The sequence below is a fragment of the Protopterus annectens genome, chromosome 10.part0 (genome assembly GCF_019279795.1).
Source record: "Protopterus annectens isolate FY-2018-M chromosome 10.part0, PAN1.0, whole genome shotgun sequence".
NCBI classification, from domain to species: domain Eukaryota; kingdom Metazoa; phylum Chordata; order Ceratodontiformes; family Protopteridae; genus Protopterus; species Protopterus annectens.
The window spans coordinates 1,245,614-1,263,982 of NC_056744.1; the positions used below are offsets into that span (position 1 = coordinate 1,245,614).

The 18,369-nt window shown below is 41.7% G+C and overlaps 1 protein-coding gene across 1 annotated transcript in view; it reads right to left on the bottom strand.

Annotated features, from left to right (window-relative positions):
• Positions 1–18,369, bottom strand: part of SPAG9 (sperm associated antigen 9) — a 2,484,778-nt gene that overhangs the window by 475,927 nt on the left and 1,990,482 nt on the right. The window lies entirely within an intron of this gene.

Here is an 18,369-nt window from a genome sequence, read left to right on the forward strand (position 1 = left end):
GACCTTTCCAAGATGGTGAAAAAGGCACAGAGTTGTTCAGCCTTCTTAAAATCTTTCACTCAATCAAGATAAAGACAGAACTGTCTTTGAACATCCAAGCAATGAAGCCGATTTTCCCCTTTGTTAGAATATTTGGGGAAGAAGACTTGTAACTGTATAAACTGCTTCAGACTGGTCTGTGTTGCCACCTTGGGCACAAAGGATCGATTAGTCCGAAGTGTGACTCTGGATGAAAAACAACGAAGGGATATTAAAAGGATAGTGTGTTAAAGTAAAGAAATTCTAGCCAAAGTAATGGCTACCGACACTGTAGTTTTCCATCACAAAAAATTGAGAACCATGGAATTTGCTGGTTAATACTCTTGCTTGGTTAATATTTCCAACATAAAATTCAGATCCCACATGGGAGGCTGATTTTACTCAAGTGGGGCCTTGAGTAAAATATACTTTTAAAGGTTTTATGTGACGCCAATGAAGGTGTCTGAAATTCATCATGTGTATAGAGGAAATGGTTGCTAAGAACCTTAAATGAGGACTAAATTGGCTCTTTTTATTGAAAATCTCTTCCAAAAAGGTAAACACACTAGTAAGAGAGGCTAACAGACTTGCGTTACTCTTCTGAGTTCAAACTGAAAACCTTTTCCATTTAGCTTTATAAATCTTTCTTGTGAAATGTTTTTGAGAAGAAGTAATCAAATTATCATCATCTTGAGGGAACAAATATGTCCGGACCATTATAAGAAGTGGAGAAGCTATGCAGTTAGGTGAAGGGAGTGTATATCTGGATGAGGCTGACCAGATGGGTATGTCTTCAGTGAGGTACTCTGTGGAAGATGAACTGGTCTTATCATAAGGCAAGGCCACAGCAAGGGGAAACAGCATTTGGCAAGAATGATCTGTGCTTTGCATGCTCTGGCTTTCTACAGAAACCAGATTATGAGTGGAAAAGGAGAAAAGGCATAAAGGAGACCTGGGGGCCAATCCTGGGAGAATGCATCTCTTGGCAACTGTCCTGGCTGTGGAACAATGCTGAAGAAATGCAGGTATTTAGTAATGGAAAATGAAGCAAAAAGACAGCAACAGGATCTTTCCATTTCTGAAACATGCTGACATTCATTTTTCTGTTGCATGACCATTCATGTGGGAGAAGAATTTGTCTACTCAGCCTGTTCACTATCATGTTAGACGGCAATCGGTATGTGCATTGCTATGAGAAAGGAGCGCAACAATACAACCCATTCCCATACCCCCATAGCTTCTCTGCACAAAGGGTATGAACATGTTCTTCCTTGTTTAAGTACCATACTACTGCCATATTGCCCATAGGTATGGAGACTGCATCTCAGTAGAGCGAGTCCTGAAACAACTCAACTCCCAAAGGATTGCTCTCATCTTTAACACACTGATGTATAATTGGGCCCCTTGTCAAATTCATGATCCCTGCATGGTCACATTTAAGTAACCCTCCCCTACCCCAGGCTGGACACATACATACACAGTCACTGTGGCATTCAGATGTGGCATGACAAATGGCACAACTGATGACAGACTGCATGGGTCCGTCCACCAAAACAAACTCTTGAGATAGCCCTTGATGGTGTTTATCCTGCGAGTCATGGTTGTGAGGCCTGTTCCCAATAATTCTGAACAGTGCAATGCAAAGTTTGCATACTTGGTTTTGCATAAGGAGCCATCTGAAATGGAGATGCCATGAGTCCCAACACCCTGAGCACTGTAACAGTTGAGGTTCTTGTATCAGGTTTGAAACTTCTATTATGGAAAAAAAATCACTTCTGGGGTAAAGTTTTGCTTTTTGGTTCTTGGGTGTTTCAATGGCAGCCTATAAAGACTGTGCTTTAAGACGGTTCCAGTTGAAATTTGGCCACAATGACCATCGGCCTTAAGGACAGACAGAGCTAAAGCAAGTACTACTTTGAAAGAAGAAACTCCTCCATAGTAGAGGCTCCTATGAACTAATCATCTAGATATGAAATATTTGTACTCTGAGAAACTGCATGCCACATGCAACAAGATTGGTAAACAGCTTAGGGCTGTGGTGAGTCTGAAAGGCAGGCCAGGAAACTAATTAGTGGGTTTCTAGCCAAAAGTGGATTGCTTTCTGCATATTTATGTGCAGTAGGCATCCTAAAGATCAAACATTTGCATCCAATTCCATGCCTGAAGACAGCAGCATGGACTGCACTGAGACCATCTGGAAGGAGTCATTTATAAAACTGGTTCAATTAACTTGGTCAAGAATGGGTCTGAGGTCCTTTTGTTTTCTTGGCCACTAAGAAACATCTGAAGTAAAATTCAGATCCACTTTGGTCTGGTTGGACCTCCTGAATACCTTTTCTGCAGGAGATTCCTGACCACTGTAGAATAGTATGTGCATGTTGTACCTATAAGAATGTTGGCACATGCATATAAATGACCAGCACGTGCTAGCTTCAAAGCCATTTTGAGAGTGCAGCCAGAGAGTGAGCACATGAGTGTAATAGCTAGTTTGTTTATAAGAGCGACATGGTGTCAGAACCAGGATTCCAGACGCGTGTGTGTGTACGTTCATGTATGCTTACAAAAGCCTTCATTGGTATGTGTTAATATGGCAGATGGATTTTGAAAACCCTCACCATTGGTGTTTGTTCAGAATATTGCAGAGAATTGGAGGACATCTGAACAAGAGCATAATATTTTTATACAAGCTGCTTATTCTGACAAAGATGCACACACCAGGGCATTCATTTTGCTAAACTTAGCTGGGTCAGAGGCCATTGAAAGAGAGCATTCATTTGTGTTTGCACCAGCAGTATATGAGGGATAAGGTGAAAACCATTACATTGTTGAACAGGCTGAGGGAAGACCCAGAGTGTTTGAAGCACAAGTTCAGGGAAATGTGCAACTCCCAGAGACAAGTATTACATTAGAGAGGCATTTGCTTTACAGAAGAGATCAAAAACCAGGGGAAACTTTTGCAGCTTATATAACTGACTTAAGAAACAAAGCTAAAAATATGTCGATTTGGTGACTTAAAAGATGAGCTGATAAAGGACAGGCTTGTGTGTGGTATTAATAGTGCTGCAATGAGAAAGATTTTGCTTCATGACAGTGATTTAACACTGAACAAAGCTATTGAGATTTGTCAAATCCATGAAGTTACAGAAAGGCACACAAGTACGTTTGCAAGTGACAAGAGTAAGGTTTCAGCAGGCCCCAGAGCAAATGTATACAGCATGTGACATGTGGCTAGCAGAAACAGGTGTAAGCACATGGCACCTGCAACCCCTGTGGCTTTTCCTGGGAGACCCTGTAGTTTTCCAGCAAGTTCTAAGAAAAAGACATGCTCAGTGCAGTACAATGGCGAGTCAGCAAAATCCAAATCCAGCTTTACTGCTAACTGTCAACTGTGGTGCCAATCATGAGTCAAAGACAAAAAAATGCTTAGCATTTGGTCAAAATGCCACAAGTGTAAAAATGGAACCATTTTCAAAAGTTTTGCAAATCAAGTAGACCTCACACAGTTATAATGAAGGGTCACTCAAAAAATAAATTGATCACATGGAGAGCTGCTATTCTACTTTCTACATAGATGGTGTATCAGTAATTGGTGAAAATGTTGATGCAGTAAATTTGTTGGCAAAGAAAAGTGTTTTGTACTGTCCAGATCAATGGTAAACCCACTGAGCTTAAACTGGACACTGGCTCAAAGTGTAATGTTATATCAGCAGACACATTTGCTAAGGTAAGAAATGGTGAACAACTCAATGTGGCTAGTTGTGTGAAACTTGTTGCTTATGGAGGTGAGGAAATTCACACTGAAGGCTCAGTAGTGCTTTCATGTCGTCTGGCTAGGAACTCTTACAGCTTGTTATTCCATGTAGTCTGAAGACCTGTGCAGTCATTATTCGGTTTCAGAGAGAGTCTGAGAATGAATTTGCTTTCTTTTACCAATGAACTTCATCATATAAGCACATACCCTAGTTCTAATTTTACTAAAGCCATTTTCTCGGAGTATGCTGATGTTTTCAGTGACAAGTTAGGCAAACCTCCAGTTGTGTATTCCATGAAGTTAGACCTAGAGGTCAGTCCAGTAGTCAGACCAGCAAGAAAAGTTCTGAAAGCTATGCAGGACAAACAGCAAAGCTCAGTTGGATAAAATAGTGCAGCAAGGTGTAATTTGTCCAGTTACACAACCAACTGAACGAGTGTCGTCCATGGTAGCAGCCCACAAAAAAAGGCTTAGACGAAATCAAGAGATTTGAAGAAAGCATTAAAGAGACCGCATCATCCAATGCGTACAGTCGAAGTCACAGCCCTAATACCAAATGCCACTGTTTTTTCTGTCTTAGATGCAAAAAAGTTCATTTTGTCAAGTGATGCTTGATCACAAATCCTCATTACTGACTACTTTCAGTACCCCATTTGGTAGATATAGATTTCTCAGGATGCCATCTTGAATAAATTCTGCAAGTGAAGTCTTCCAGCGTGCAATGGAGCAAATTTTTTCAGGTTATCCTTGTGCCATAATGGAAGATGATTTATTGGTTGGAGGCAATGGTGAAACAAAACATGACAGAAATCTTAGGAAAGTTCTAAACAGAGCACATAAAGGGAACCTTAAAGCTCAATCCTCTGAAGTGCAAATTCAGACTACCAGAAGTTACTTATATAGGTAATTTATTTACTAGCACTGCCTTGAGATCAGAGCCGTCCAAGCAAGCAGCCATTCTTGAGATGCCAGCACCAGATAATGTTCAAGCTCTGCAATGTTTTCTTGGTATGGTCAACTATACAAGTTCATAGGTAGGTACTAGGCTATCGGCCCAAGGGCCTACGTAAGCCTAGCCAACAAGGTTCCCCGGCTTACGCCACCCCAGAAAGTTATTTTCCTGTGCCACTGTCGAGCAGACACACCTAAGTGATCCCCGGGGTGTATTTCCTATTTAGGCAAGTTTATACCAGACGTCAGTGAGTTGACAACAACTTTAATAGAAATGACGTGCAAAAATGTTACATGGTCCTGGTTGGAACAGCACCAGAGAGCATTTGAAGACCTTAAGCAGAAAATTGCCACCCCCACCTACATTAAGATACTATGATGTCAATAAACCAGTAATGCTTTCCTGTGATGCTTCAAAATTTGGTCCTGGAGCAGTTAATATTCAAGAAGGCAAACCAGTAGCCTATGCATCTAGAACTCTTACCCAAAGTGAAATGCAATATGCTCAAATTTAGAAAGAACTTTTGGCAATAGTATTTGCATGTTCAAAGTTTCATGATGATATCTCTGGTCGAGCTATTCAGATTGAAACTGATCACCAACCTCTAGTTACTATTCTAAAGAATAACACATTCAGCTCCAGCAAGCTTACAAAGAATGATGCTCAAATTACAGAAGTACAGCTTCAAAATGGTCTATACAAAAGGCAAACTTCTTTATCTGGCTGATACCTTATCCAGATTGCCCAGAAATGCAACAGAACAGCTTCCTGTGGAAAATTCTGACTAACATCATGGAACTGCGTAATTGTTCTGCCATGACACTTGATGAGCTGACAGATCATACAAAGACTGATCCAATTTTGCGAAAGCTCAACCACTACATTAATGTTGAATAGCCATCAAATCAAGCTAGTGTACCACCTGAATAGCAAACTTATTTTCCTTACAGAGATGAAATGTTGATGGAAGATGGCATTATTTTCAAAGGTCCTAAAACTGTTCCTGCTTCCTTCCAACATGAATGTATCCAGATTTTGCATCATGGTCACCCCGGTTCTGAATCTACCAAAAGAAGGGCAAGAGAAAGTACAGTTTTATACCTACCAAAAATGTAGATGTTCGAGTTTATACACTGCTGCAGTCATTACACTTGGGTTATCCTGCCGTCAGGCGGTTCCCCAGTTGGCCTGAGTTCCAAAGTCTTGGTCCGGTGTCGGTTGCTGTCGCCTCCTCCCTGACATCAGTGCAACAGGGGTATATAAGATGCAGCCTATGCAGTTTTTCTTCAGTTTTTCTTGCCCCAGATGTCAGGTGCCCCCAAAAAGGTAGGCAATTCAAATTGCTAATAAAACATACATAAGAAAAGCAATCAACAACCTTCAGTTACCAGCAAATACTCCCCATAGGTAGTAAAGGGTAGAAGACCTAGGTACGTACCAGCAAGTAAGAGGGGAAGGAGGGAGGATAACCTGGACTGCAGCAGTATATACACTCGAACATCTACATTTATGGTAGGTACAAAACTGTACTATGTTCATCGTGTTACACTGCTGCAGTCATTACACTTGGGTAGAATCCCAAAGCTGAGGTAGGGTGGCTGGTTCTATAAGGCATTGGGGGTGACTATAAGGCCCTGCAGCACTGCAGTGGTGAAGCCATCTCTGGATTTAGAGTATAGAGGCAGATGGTAATGCTTGGTGAAGGTATGCACAGAACTCCAAGTTGCTGCTTCCAAAATGTCCTTGGGTAGGTACTCCTCTGAGGTAGGCAGTTGAAGTGGCTGTTGCCCTGGTGGAGTGAGATCTAATGCTGTTAAGTACAGGTTTCCCATGGTGTGTATAGCAGAAACGTATACAGTGTCCTATCCATTCTGAAATAGTCTGTTTTGAAATGGCTTTTCCCTGTGCTCCTGCAGCATATGCTACCAATAATTGCTCAGATTTTCTGAAAGCTTTGGTTTTGTCCAAGTAGAAGCGTAACTACCTGTGTATGTCCAAAGAATGCAGTAGTCTCACCCCTTTATTCTGTGGATTTGGATTAAAAGTTGGCAAGTGAATAGTTTGGTTTAGAGTCACACTTGATACCACCTTTGGCATAAACGTAGGGTTAGTTCATAAAGACACCCTGTCTTGGTGGAAAATGATGAAAGGTTCCACTGCCATTAGTGCCTGTAATTCTGAAACTCTTCGTGCTGATGTTATTGCCAGGAGCAGTGCAGTTTTTCCAAGAGATATATTTTAAATCTGCTGTGCTAGCTGGCTCAAAAGGAGGTAAAGTTAATTTTTCCAACACGAAGTTGAGGTCCCAAGTTGGAGTAGGTGCTCAACGGGGCGGTCTTATGTTTTTAGCCCCTCTGAGGTACTGTTTTAGCAAAGGGTTAGAGAAGATTGGTGGATCCATGTTGCAATGAGCAAAGATGGCAGATACGTGGATCTTGATGGATGAAAAGGAGAGGCCTTTGTCCAGCATCTCAGTTAAATATTGTAGTATCTGGGGAATATTTGGGACAAGAGGGTCAAGGCTGTGAGCCTGGTTCCAGGCACAGAATCTCTTCCATTTATCCGAATAGGCTTTCCTGATACTAGGCCTTCTGGCCTCCAGAATGACATCCATAACAGCTTTGGAGAGGAGCATTGCTTGCTTGACTAAGGAATCTTCCATGCAGCCAGGTTTAAAGTCTTTAGCTGGCTGTGAAGTATCTGATTGTTGTGCCGAGTCAGCAGATGTGGGATTTGAGGCAAAATCCAAGGTGGTCCTTGTGCTAAGTTCTTTAAGATTGGGTACCAGTGCTGGCGTGCCCAGTGTGGTGCAATCAGGATCATCTTTGGCTCTTCTTGCCTGGCTTTTATGAGTACCTTTGGAAGGAGAGGTAGTGGTGGGAAAGCATATACTTGTAGGTTTTTTCCAGCTGAATGAGAGGGCATCCACTTTCCATGCTTGTGGATGGTAAGTCCTTGTGCAGAATTTCTGTAGCTGGCAGTTCATTGGGGATGCAAACAGATCTATGTCAGGGCTCCACCATTTCTGCATTATTCTGAATATTTGTGGATTCAATTCCCATTCGTGGGGATCCATGATGTTTCTGCTTAAGTCGTCTGCCAGTGTGTTTTTCTCTCCTGGCAGGAATTGTGCTTGCAGATGAACTTGATAGTTTAGAGCTGTGTTCCACAAAGTCATGACTTGTCTGCAGAGGGGATAAGAGTGAGTGCCCCCCTTGCTTGTTTACGTACCACATAACTGTGGTGTTGTCTGTCTTTAGTAGTAGTTGTCCTGGATGCAGCAGGTCCTTGAAGGCTATAAGGGCATTTTGTACAGCTAGCATCTCTTTTTGATTGATGTGAAGATGCCTTTGTTCTGTGGGCCGCTTGCCCTGAATACATTTTCCTGCCATGTGTGCTCCCCAGGCATAATCCAATGCATCTGTTGTCAGTGTTTGCCTGGCTGTGGGTTGAGTATAAGGCTGTCCCTTGTTGAGGTGACAAACTTGAGCCCACCATCGAAACTCCTGTTGAAGGCAAGGAATTAGTGGTGTAACTGTTTCTAAACTTGGATAGTGTTGAGACCAGACACCCTTTAGGTTCCACTGTAGTTTCCTCATATGCAGTCTGGCAAATGGAATTAGTAGTATGCGAGATGCCATGTAATCCAAGGCCTGCGAATTTTTCTTGCAGGGAGCTGAGCTCTTGTTGCAATCAATTGAAAATATTGAGTCAGTTGTCCTTGCTTGTCTGGCGTGAGATAAGCCATCTGGGCTGTTGTATTCAAGCCGGCACCCAGGAATATTATCTCTTGTGAGGGCACTAGTTTTGATTTCTTTTCATTTACTGTGTACCCTAGGCAACTTAACTTTTTTACAAATGCCAGATGCTTTAGAAGAATGTCCTTGCTCTCTGCTTGAATCAGGCAGTCGTCCAGGTACGGATAAATTTGAATTGCTTTCCGTCTACAAAATGCAATTACTGGTGCCAGGAACTTTGTGAAGACCCTGGGCACAGTAGATAAGCCAAAGGGCAGTGCAGAGAATTGATAGTGCATTGAACCAGCTATGAATCTGAGGTATCTTCTGCAGTTTTGTCCGATAGGGACATGCAGGTATGCCTCCTTGAGGTCCAAGGTTACGAGCCAAGCTTTCTTGCCCAGCATGGGAAGAAGCTGCTGTAGTGTCAACATTTTGAATTTTGGAACATCCAGGTAAGTGTTTAGAGAAGAAAGATCCAAAATGGGCCTCCAGGACTTTGTCCTTTCTGGGAACCAGAAAGAGTCTTGAGTAAAATCCTTGTCCTTGCTCCTGTGGTGGTACCTTTCTGAATAGCTCTCATATCCATCAGTGCTGTAATTTGATTTTGAGCCTCTGCCCATTGATTTGGTGGTAGATTTGGCATTCCTTTTAACCTTGGGAGAGTGTGAAAGTGGACCCTGTAACCTTGAGATACAATGTTGAGAACCCATTTGTCTTTTGTGATCATATATCAATTGTGATAGAAAAGTGCCAGTTTTCCTCCCAAGGGGGCTGCCAAGAGACAGCTGTTTGGCAGCTGTAGTGGGAAGTCATTGGGGCTGTTTTTTATATGGTTGGGGCCTGTCTTCCCCTTCTTTCTGGCCTGATGCACCCCACTGTCGAGGCCTGTAAGGACCTTGTGTTTGACCACTACCTCTTGGACATTTGTATCTGCCCCTTTGAGGTCTGTCTGGAACTGGAAAGGACCAATTCTTTGTTGGCCAATTTCTGCTAAATCGAGGAGGCTGAACCTGTAAGAAATCCTTCACCGTTTGCATAGATTTTGCCTTATCCTCCATTTTCTTTAACACCTCTTCTGCCTTAACTCCAAATAACACATCCTGCTGCAAAGGTGCATCCAATAGTTTTGCTTTAACATGATCTGGTAACGTATGTTCTTTTAACCAAGCATGTGTTCTAATGACAGAACCTGTAACTGCTGCTCTACAGGAGGCCTCTAAAGAATCAAAACCACATTGCAAAGTATGTTTTCCAACTTGTTCAGCTGCATGCAATAAATCCTGCATTTCCTTAAAATTAGGAGGATCTGAATCTGGAAGCATTTTTTTGTTTCAACTGAGACATCAAAAATTGCTGTTATTTTAGCATGTGAAACTGGCAATTTAAGGCCCTTATTGCTAAAGTTGCAGACGTATATACCTTCTTCCCCCATCTGTCTAATGCTCTGGAATCTCTGTCAGAGGGGACTGGATTTTTTGCTGATGAGGCCTTAACCCCTTTTGGACCCTGAGAAATAATTTCAGGGTCAGCAACACGGCTTTTATAAAGAAACGTGTGCGAGTCAGGGACTCTGTAGTGTCTGTCAGGCTTAACTGGGACTGGAGGTAAAGAATCAGGATTTAAGCTGGATTCAGTATACACATCATCCACAATATCTAACACTGGCGGAATAGCAAGGGGTCTGTGTTGAGGTAATAAAAGGAAGTCTCTGAGCCTTTTCTTGGATTTTGAGTAATCCTGGCCTTCCCAAAGGAAATGCTCCCTCATGGTATGTAAGGTTTCCCCAAAGGAGTAGTCCTCAGGCAGAGAGGCTGATGGAATTGATTTCTCAGCATCAGAATCTTCATAAGGGGGTAAAGAGTATCCTAGGTCTGAGGATGAATCTGAAGAGATGGATACCTGGTCGGATGAGTCATAATCTGTATCCTGTCTAGGCCTTTTATAAGGAGGGGGATGGGACCCCCCCCCCTGATCACAGTGATCAGGTCTTCAGCCATTTTGAGCATCTGTTTCTTAGGCATGGAGGCCTGTCCTGGAGAATGTATTTGTTTCTTTGTTTTTAAAGGAGGTTTAGACTTAGCAGAAGGTTTAATGCTTAACTGAGTAGACCTGAAAACACCCTCTGAAGCTGCCGGTTGTTCAGCTACTCCGGATCCCTCTGAAGGGTTAGTTTCGGTAGGCTGAAAATCTTGTGTGTCCGATGGCCCAGCCATCTCCATGTGGGAGTCAGAGGTGGCCTGTGGTTCTACAGAAGCAGTCGTCAGGGGCTGCAAAGGTGCCTCGCTGAAAACCGGAGAACCGGCGACTGGCCTAGAAGAGGCTTAATTGTCAGTTTTGAGCCTTGGATGCCTATCCTTGTCTTTGCGCTTTTTATGTATTCCGGTCGTCGGAAGTTCCGACGGCATGGTGTAACTGAATTTTCTGCCAAAATAATGTTGGGCAAAATCAAACCGACGTTTAATAGTGCGCTTGTTAAACCTAGCACAAAACCGACAACCAGTGATGTTGTGGTCTGGGCCTAGGCATGGAATACAATAAGAATGGAAATCCTTATGAAGTATTTGCTTCCCACAAGAAATACAGTTATTAACTTTTACTGACATCGGTCTGAGGCAAGAAAAGGTTTCCCCAATGGGGTACTTAGCTTAGTAGAAGACTTTGGTTCTGGATTCGGAATGAAAATCTCAGGAGTCGGTCGACAGGCACTTGCGAACTGCTTTTGCTTCGGGCACCGCACGGCAAGAAAGACTGAAGAAAATGGCGTCGGCTGCATCTTGTATTCCCCTGTCGCACTGACATCAGGGAGGAGGCGACAGCAACCGACACCAGACCAAGACTTTGGAACTCAGGCCGAATGGGGAACCGCCCAACGGCAGAATAACAAAAGTGTAATGACTGCAGCAGTGTAACACGATGAACAGCTAGTATTTTGGCCTTCTCTAGTAAAAGACATTGACAAACTAACTTTCTTCTTGTTCAGTATGTGAAGAAATGTCCAAAAGTGACCAGACAAACGTCGTACTACTGTATCTGTTATACTTTGTCTCAGAGCAAATTCTTGCCAAACAGTTAATTCTTTCAGAGCTATTTCAATTCTTATGATAACACAGCTAGACAGATGAAGATACTGATGTACTCTCAGTAAAAATGTCACTACCAAGTGAAACATACTGTCCAGTTTACATACTCTTTTCAACCAATGTTATTTTTAATGCCCTTGTGACTTGTTCTTCTGGTTTCTGCCTCTGTCATGAAAAAGTCCATGGTTATTTCATGCCCTTTTTTGGTCCTCGCTGTATCTGAAGACTTCACAAAAGTCTCTCCACGTCATCTTTGCGTCACTTGACCTTGTCTGCATTTTATTTATTTATTTCTGCATCTGAAAGCCAAGAAAGTCCACTTCCTTTTTTTCTATAACAGGATGCCTTTTACAGTAAAGCCCACAGCTATATGTTATTAATATCTAAGCTGAACATGTAACTGTTCTTGCAAAGCAAGCCATATTATTTTGAAAACTGAAGTTTGGCCTTGCACATTTCCTTTCACTGTACACACAGTATTATTGGGGAAAAGCATTTTAATTTACACATCATCTATCAATTCCCACTTTTTTATTTAAGACCCATGAAAATTGTAAGACAATTTACAACAAAATATGATGCACAACACAAAACAAATCCCAAACAGGGAAAAATGACAAACTAAAAAACGATCCCAACAGTCGACCAGGAACACACCAACTTTATTCACCACAGAGAAATCCTGTGACTAAGTGCTTTCGCCATTGATTGGCTTCATCAGAGTCAAAGGATACACAATAAGACAATAATATAAATAGTTAAAACAATCAATTAATCAAATAATCAAACAATGTAATAAATTGCAGTAACCAGCAATTGTAAAGTGCCTAGTGCAAATCACCTCATGTTCATGTAAAAACACATTTTACAATATATACAATTACTAAATAACATATTGACATTTTAACAGAAATATCACAACCATGAAATTAAAAATATTAATATTAAATAAAAATGTTATAGTACCTGAGTTGGAACCCACTACGAATAAATACTGTTTTGATGTAAAGCATAAAAAATGAATGATGATAATAAAAACAAGAAATACTGCTACACGTCTTCTAATAAAAAATTCATAATAATCTCATGAGCAATTTTACAAATATTAAAGGGACCCATTAGTTCCAAAATAGAATTTCACAAGACCGCCCACAAGATATCAAAGACTAAATCAAATACGCAGTAGGCATCTTGGCCAATAACCTAAATTAAATTAGATCTCTGCTTTAAAACAGGCATAAGTGAAATTCCTTCATTTAATCCCGGTGGTTGCATGGCATTAAGCCTCAGTTGCCACCTAAGGTCCTTGTTTTCAACCAGGAGCCTGTCAACACCACCCCTACAGCTTGGTACAACACGATCAATGACAAAGAAAATAAATATGATCTTTAGTACATTGAATCCCTTGGTCTGTTGCAACACACGGATCTCTTGCATTCAATGCTATCTCCTTAGAGAGTGTTACATTACCAACAGCTGTTACTTGATTAAAACTTTTATTAACACAAATCTTATAATGACGATAAGAGCAATTAATGCGGAAGTTGTAGTACCCCACCATAGACACATAGCCGTTATTACTTATTTTAACTGCATTTATGCTTCCTTAAGCAAGTTGTCAATCTTGCAGTTACACACAAGCATTTCAAAATGTTTTCAAGTTAACCCTTGCTTTACAAGGCAAAACCTTGTATTAGAAACAAGCATATTTCTTTTGCACTGCATAATTTCATTATTGCTTTGGGAAAAGAATATTTTAAAAAAGCAATTTACAGGAAAATGTGATTCTCTGTACTTAATGGCCTTTCTTCATTGTTCACAACAGTTACTTCTTTGACAGTTTTATAACGCTTCTGATCTGTTATGTCTGAGATAGCTCCATAAGTTGCATTTGCTATCAACTTTGGAACTTTCCATATTGCCTTAGTGGCACCATACCAGTGAAAAAATTCAGCTTCTGAAATAACACCATTTCCTATGTCCAGCTGTTTTAATCTTTCCTTATTTTATTTATTTTTTTTTTTTTTTATCATGAACCTCCCTCTTTTTCTGGTGATTTTCTACCATGTCCTCTGGTAATGTGCGAGTAATTTTCATTACTGAAACTGCATACTCTATGTAACAGAATTTCTTCTCTTTCATTTCTTCCTTAAAAGATGTGTTAACTCCCATGCTGTTTTTATTTTTATACTCAAGCTTTTTTTACACGACCATAGTTCTTTTGAAAACAGATCCCTTTTTCTATTTCCATCAACTGTAAATGTTTTTATGGCTGACTGTTTTTCAGCTCTACTTTTATAAGATTTTTTAAACATAAAACCTGTATGTGTAACCTCTACAGGGACTGCATGTAAAGACATTTTTCCTCTGTGAGGAATGTGGCTAAGAACCCAACAATTTAACTTGTCACATGCCTTTGCAAACAAATTTTTCATGTCCAAAATACATTGAAATCAGGTATCCGAAGAACATGATGACCCTGTTCTCATGATTTATTACATCTGAGTATCTCTTACCATTTTTTCTTTACAACTGTTTTAGATTGCCTTGTCTTGTTCATAGATTGCTATTATAGAAACAAATTTAAACTTTCCTAAGACTGTTAAAGTACAGTTGTGTACACTTACCATAAATGTAGATATTCAAGTGTATTCACTGTTGCAGTCATTACATTTGGGTAATCTGCTGGCAGGTTGCAGTCATTACATTTGGGTAATCTGCTGGCAGGTTGCCCTCAGTCAGCCTGATTAACAAAGTCTTGGGTCCTGCGTCAGTTGCTGTCCCTTCTTCCATGACGTCAGGTCGACAGGGGTATAAAACATGCAGCAGACGCCATTACATCAGTTTTTCTTGCCCCAGATGTCAGGTGCTCCCCAAATGGGGAACAAAATATACATAAGTAATTAAAAACACAAAAATATACCTCCAAACAAAAGCAAATACACCAAAAAGGGTTTTAAGCATAGTAAAAGAAAGTAGAGGAATAGTAAGAGAAAATCAGGGGACTGGAGGGAGGGTAACCAGGACTGCAACAGAGAATACACTCGAACATCTACATTTATGGTAAGTGTATAAAACTGTACTATGTTCTTCGTGTTTCACTTTTGCAGTCATTACATTTGGGTAGATTCCCAAAGCTATGGTTGGGAGGATGGAATTATACAGCATTAAGACCCTGCAAAACAGCAGTGGCAAAGCCATCTCTGGATTTAGAGAAAATTGGTAAGTGATAATGCTTGGTGAAAGTATGAACTGAACTCCAGGTAGCAGCTTCTAGAATATCCCTGGTAGGAACACCTCTGAGAAAGGCTGTAGAAGTAGATGCAGCCCTGGTGGAATGAGATCCGATCCCCTGGGGATAGGTTTTCCATGGTGCTTATAGCAGAAATTAATACAATGGCTTATCCATTTAGAAATGGTTTGTTTTGAAATAGCCTTCCCCTCTGACTCTGCTGCAAATGCTACCAGCAGTTCAGATTTTCTTTGAGATTTAGTCCTGTCCAAGTAGAATCTAAGTTGTCTGTGTACATCCAACGAATGCAGAATCCGCTCCCCCTTGTTCTGTGGATTGGGAAAGAAAGTTGGCAAATGAATGGACAGATTAAGAGCCACACTGGATACTACCTTGGGCATGAAGGATGGATTGGTCCTGACTGACACCCTGTCCGCATGAAAGATGATGAAAGGCTCCACTGCCATAAGGGCCTGTAATTTAGATATCCTTCTAGCTGAAGTGATTGCTAAAAGGACGGCTGTTTTCCAGGAAAGAAATTTTAAGTCTGCAGTAGCAGCTGGCTCGAAAGGGGGTACAGCGAGTTTCTCCAATACAAAGTTAAGGTCCCAGGCAGGGGTTGGAGCTCTCCTGGGTGGTCTCAAGTTTTTGGCCCCTCTGAGATACTGCTTTAGCAGAGGATGAGAGAAGGGGGGGGGGTCTGTGTTGTAATGAGCTGAAATGGTGGAGGCATGGATTTTTATGGAAGAAAAAGACAGGCCCTTGTGAAGCATCTCAGTTAAGTATTGCAAAATCTGAGGTAAATTGTTGTGATTTCTTTTCGTTTATGGTGTACCCTAGACAAGTTAGAAAGTACAGTTGTGTACCTACCATAAAAGTAGATGTTAGAGTGTATTTACTGTTGCAGTCATTACTATTGGGTTATCCTGCTGGCAGGCTACCCGCAATCGGCCAGAATTCCAAAGTCTAGGTCCGGCGTCGGTTGCTGTCGTCTCTTCCCTGACGTCAGTGCGCCAGGGGTATAAAAGATGCAGCAGACGCCATTTTCTTCAGTTTTTTTTTGCCCCAGATGTCAGGTGCCCCCAAATTGGTAGGCTGAAAAAATATGCCAATAGGTATGCATGCACAAAAATAACATTTCCTTCATCTACAAACAAATACACCACATAGGTTGTATAGAATAGAGAAATACAGATAAGTCCCAGCAAAGAAAAGGGGGATGGTGGGTGGGTAACCTGGACTGCAACAGTGAATACACTTGAACATCTACATTTATGGTAGGTACACAACTGTACTATGTTCGTGTTTCACTGTTGCAGTCATTACTCTTGGGTTGAATCCCAAAGATGAGGATGGATGGCTGGACTAAATAGGATTAGGAGAGGCTATGAGGCCCTGCAGAACTGCAGTGGCAAAGCCTGCTCTGGGTTTAGAGTAAAGAGGCAAGTGCTAGTGCTTTGTGAAAGTGTGCACTGAAGTCCAAGTTGCAGCCTCTAAGATGTCTTTGGTTGGCACTCCTCTAAGGAAGGCTGCTGAAGTGACTGCTGCTCTGGTAGCATGAGGCCTAATGCCCTTAGGCACTGATTTGCCATGTTGAACATAGCAGAAACGGACGCAATGGCCTATCCATTTAGAAATAGTCTGTTTTGAGATGGCCTTTCCTTGTGATCCTGCAGTATATGACACTAAAAGTTGTTCAGTCTTTCTGAAAGCTTTAGTTCTGTCCAAGTAGAAGCGTAACTGCCTGTGTATGTCCAAAGAATGCAGAATTTTTTCACCCTTGTTCTGTGGGTTTGGATAAAAGGTAGGCAAGCGAATGGTTTGGTTGAGGGCCACACTGGACACCACCTTAAAGCATAAATGTTGAGTTTGTCCTCAGAGAAACCATGTCTGGATGAAAAATGATAAAAGGTTCCACAGTCATGAGTGCTTGTAACTCCGAGACTCGTCTTGCAGAGGCTATTGCTAGGAGCAGAGCTGTTTTCCAGGACAAGAATTTTATATCAGCTGTTGAGGCTGGCTCAAAAGGAGGCAGTGTAAGTTTTTCCAAAACATAATTGAGGTCCCATGCCGGAATTGGTGCTGTCCTTGGAGGCCTGATGTTTTTGGCCCCTTTGAGGTACTGCCTTATTAAAGGATGAGAAAAGATAGGTGGTTCCGTATTGTAATGGGCTGAAATGGCAGAGGCATGAATCTTAATTGAGGAGAAAGAAAGGCCTTTGTTCAGCATCTCAGTTAGGTATTGTAAAATCTGAGGGATATTTGGTACACAAGTGTCAATGCCTTGTTCCTGGTTCCAAGCACAGAATCTCTTCCATTTTTCTGCATAAGATTTTCTGGTACTGGACTTCCTGGCCTCCAAGCTAACATCCATAACAGCTTTTGAAAGAGGAGTGTTCTGAATGGCTACATTATCCGCCATGCTGCCAGATTTAAGGTCCTGAGTTGGCTGTGCAAGATAAGATTGTTTTGTTGAGTCAGCAAGTGAGAAGTTTGAGGCAATATCCATGCTGGACCTTGAGACAAGCTCTTTAGGATTGGGTACCAGTGCTGGCGTGGCCAGTCTGGTGCAATCAGTATAATTTTTGGCTTCTCTTGTCTGACCTTTGGGAGTACCCTGGGAAGGAGAGGCAGTGGAGGAAAGGCATATACTGTTAGATGTTCCCAGCTGAAGGATAGGGTGTCCACTCTCCATGCTTGCTTGTGATAAATCCTTGTGCAAAATCTCTGCAACTGGCAGTTGTGAGGGGAGGCAAATAGATATATGTCTGGGCATCCCCATTCCCTTGTTATCATGCTGAAGACTTGTGGATCCAGTTTCCATTTGTGGGGATCCATGAGGTTTCTGCTTAGTTAGTCTGCCACAGTATTTGTTTTTCCTGGCATGAATTGTGCTTGCAGGTGAACTTGATAAGCCAATGCTATGTCCCATAAGGTCATTGCTCGTCTGCAGAGGGGGTAGGAATGTGTACCTCCCTGCTTGTTTATGTACCACATGACCGTAGTATTGTCTGTCTTTATCAGTAGCTGCCCTGGTTGAAGTAGATCCTTGAAAGCTGTCAGGGCATTTTGAACAGCTAGCATCTCTTTATGATTGATGTGAAGATGCATCTGGCTTGCAGGCCATGTGCCCTGAATACATTTTCCAGCCATATGGGCCCCCTAGGCATAATCTGATGCATCCGTTGTCAGGGTCTGTCTGGCTGTGGGTAAACTGAATGGCAGACCCTTGTGGTGACAGGCCTCTGCCCACCATCGAAACTCCTGTTGCAGGCACTGAATGAGTTTAATTACTGTCTCCAGGCTGTGGCAATGCTGAGTCCAAACACTTTTTAGATACCATTGTAGTTTCCTCATATGCAGTCTGGCATATGGAATTAGTAGAATGCAAGATGCCATGAAACCCAAGGCCAGCAGGATTTTCCTTGCAGATAAGTGGGTTTTTGTTGCCAATTTTTTTAAATAAGAAGTCAGTTGTTTTTGTTTGTCTGGCGTGAGATAAGCCATCTGGGCAGTTGTATTTAAGCTTGCACCCAGGAATATTATCTCTTTAGAGGGCACTAGTTTTGATTTATTTTCGTTTACTGTGTACCCTA